Below are 2,500 nucleotides of genomic sequence, written 5' to 3' on the forward strand. Positions count from 1 at the left end.
TGGCAATTGACAATGCAAGGTGGTCTCTCTCTCTCTCTCTCTCTCTCGTGTCAAAATGAAAACAGCTTCCAGCCCCTTTCATGAAGGACTACTTGTGCATATTGCAAGATTTCAGTTTCTAAGTGAATGAGCAAAAGAGCATACAGCACCTGGTATTCCCAGGCGGTCTCCCATCCAAGTACTAACCAGGCCCGACCCTGCTTAGCTTCCTAGATCAGACGAGATCGGGCATTGCCAGGCTGGTATGGCCGTACGAAATAAGTTGACAACCATAGGCTACTTATCCATATACAGATTTGGCAATTGACAATGCAAGGTGGTCTCTCTCTCTCTCTCTCTCTCTCGTGTCAAAATGAAAACAGCTTCCAGCCCCTTTCATGAAGGACTACTTGTGCATATTGCAAGATTTCAGTTTCTAAGTGAATGAGCAAATTAGCATACAGCACCTGGTATACCCAGGCGGTCTCCCATACAAGTACTAACCAGACCCGACCCTGCTTAGCTTTCGAGATCAGACGAGATTGGGCGTTGCCAGGCTGGTATGGCCGTACGAAATAAGTTGACAACCATAGGCTACTTATCCATATACAGATTTAGCAATTGACAATGCAAGGTAGTCTCTCTCTCTCTCTCGTGTCAAAATGAAAACAGCTTCCAGCCCCTTTCATGAAGGACTACTTGTGCATATTGCAAGATTTCAGTTTCTAAGTGAATGAGCAAAAGAGCATACAGCACCTGGTATTCCCAGGCGGTCTCCCATCCAAGTACTAACCAGGCCCGACCCTGCTTAGCTTCCGAGATCAGACGAGATCGGGCGTTGCCAGGCTGGTATGGCCGTACGAAATAAGTTGACAACCATAGGCTACTTATCCATATACAGATTTAGCAATTGACAATGCAAGGTGGTCTCTCTCTCTCTCTCTCGTGTCAAAATGAAAACAGCTTCCAGCCCCTTTCATGAAGGACTACTTGTGCATATTGCAAGATTTCAGTTTCTAAGTGAATGAGCAAAAGAGCATACAGCACCTGGTATTCCCAGGCGGTCTCCCATCCAAGTACTAACCAGGCCCGACCCTGCTTAGCTTCCGAGATCAGACGAGATCGGGCGTTGCCAGGCTGGTATGGCCGTACGAAATAAGTTGACAACCATAGGCTACTTATCCATATACAGATTTAGCAATTGACAATGCAAGGTGGTCTCTCTCTCTCTCTCTCTCTCTCGTGTCAAAATGAAAACAGCTTCCAGCCCCTTTCATGAAGGACTACTTGTGCATATTGCAAGATTTCAGTTTCTAAGTGAATGAGCAAAAGAGCATACAGCACCTGGTATTCCCAGGCGGTCTCCCATCCAAGTACTAACCAGGCCCGACCCTGCTTAGCTTCCGAGATCAGACGAGATCGGGCGTTGCCAGGCTGGTATGGCCGTACGAAATAAGTTGACAACCATAGGCTACTTATCCATATACAGATTTAGCAATTGACAATGCAAGGTAGTCTCTCTCTCTCTCTCTCTCTCTCTCTCGTGTCAAAATGAAAACAGCTTCCAGCCCCTTTCATGAAGGACTACTTGTGCATATTGCAAGATTTCAGTTTCTAAGTGAATGAGCAAAAGAGCATACAGCACCTGGTATTCCCAGGCGGTCTCCCATCCAAGTACTAACCAGGCCCGACCCTGCTTAGCTTCCGAGATCAGACGAGATCGGGCGTTGCCAGGCTGGTATGGCCGTACGAAATAAGTTGACAACCATAGGCTACTTATCCATATACAGATTTAGCAATTGACAATGCAAGGTGGTCTCTCTCTCTCTCTCTCTCTCTCTCTCGTGTCAAAATTAAAACAGCTTCCAGCCCCTTTCATGAAGGACTACTTGTGCATATTGCAAGATTTCAGTTTCTAAGTGAATGAGCAAAAGAGCATACAGCACCTGGTATTCCCAGGCGGTCTCCCATCCAAGTACTAACCAGGCCCGACCCTGCTTAGCTTCCGAGATCAAACGAGATCGGGCGTTGCCAGGCTGGTATGGCCGTACGAAATAAGTTGACAACCATAGGCTACTTATCCATATACAGATTTAGCAATTGACAATGCAAGGTGGTCTCTCTCTCTCTCTCTCTCTCGTGTCAAAATGAAAACAGCTTCCAGCCCCTTTCATGAAGGACTACTTGTGCATATTGCAAGATTTCAGTTTCTAAGTGAATGAGCAAAAGAGCATACAGCACCTGGTATTCCCAGGCGGTCTCCCATCCAAGTACTAACCAGGCCCGACCCTGCTTAGCTTCCGAGATCAGACGAGATCGGGCGTTGCCAGGCTGGTATGGCCGTACGAAATAAGTTGACAACCATAGGCTACTTATCCATATACAGATTTAGCAATTGACAATGCAAGGTAGTCTCTCTCTCTCTCTCTCTCGTGTCAAAATGAAAACAGCTTCCAGCCCCTTTCATGAAGGACTACTTGTGCATATTGCAAGATTTCAGTTTCTAAGTGAATGAGCAAAA

General features: G+C 46.4%; 6 non-coding genes and 2 pseudogenes across 6 annotated transcripts; all 8 read right to left on the minus strand.

Moving 5' to 3' along the window:
- Window positions 1-137: 137 nt before the first annotated feature.
- Window positions 138-256, minus strand: LOC146248141 (5S ribosomal RNA; annotated as a pseudogene).
- Window positions 257-434: 178 nt separating this feature from the next.
- On the minus strand, window positions 435-553 carry LOC146248142 (5S ribosomal RNA; annotated as a pseudogene).
- A 170-nt stretch (window positions 554-723) lies between these two features.
- Window positions 724-842, minus strand: LOC146248143 (5S ribosomal RNA). Its single transcript, XR_014734421.1, has one exon. It is a non-coding gene; the product is annotated as a 5S ribosomal RNA (ribosomal RNA).
- Window positions 843-1,014: 172 nt separating this feature from the next.
- On the minus strand, window positions 1,015-1,133 carry LOC146248144 (5S ribosomal RNA). Its single transcript, XR_014734422.1, has one exon. It is a non-coding gene; the product is annotated as a 5S ribosomal RNA (ribosomal RNA).
- A 178-nt stretch (window positions 1,134-1,311) lies between these two features.
- On the minus strand, window positions 1,312-1,430 carry LOC146248145 (5S ribosomal RNA). Its single transcript, XR_014734423.1, has one exon. It is a non-coding gene; the product is annotated as a 5S ribosomal RNA (ribosomal RNA).
- A 182-nt stretch (window positions 1,431-1,612) lies between these two features.
- On the minus strand, window positions 1,613-1,731 carry LOC146248146 (5S ribosomal RNA). Its single transcript, XR_014734424.1, has one exon. It is a non-coding gene; the product is annotated as a 5S ribosomal RNA (ribosomal RNA).
- A 182-nt stretch (window positions 1,732-1,913) lies between these two features.
- Window positions 1,914-2,032, minus strand: LOC146248147 (5S ribosomal RNA). Its single transcript, XR_014733109.1, has one exon. It is a non-coding gene; the product is annotated as a 5S ribosomal RNA (ribosomal RNA).
- Window positions 2,033-2,208: 176 nt separating this feature from the next.
- Window positions 2,209-2,327, minus strand: LOC146248148 (5S ribosomal RNA). Its single transcript, XR_014734425.1, has one exon. It is a non-coding gene; the product is annotated as a 5S ribosomal RNA (ribosomal RNA).
- Window positions 2,328-2,500: the final 173 nt, after the last annotated feature.

Source organism: Hypomesus nipponensis, chromosome 19 (genome assembly GCF_054491055.1).
Source record: "Hypomesus nipponensis isolate SF chromosome 19, ASM5449105v1, whole genome shotgun sequence".
NCBI lineage: Eukaryota > Metazoa > Chordata > Actinopteri > Osmeriformes > Osmeridae > Hypomesus > Hypomesus nipponensis.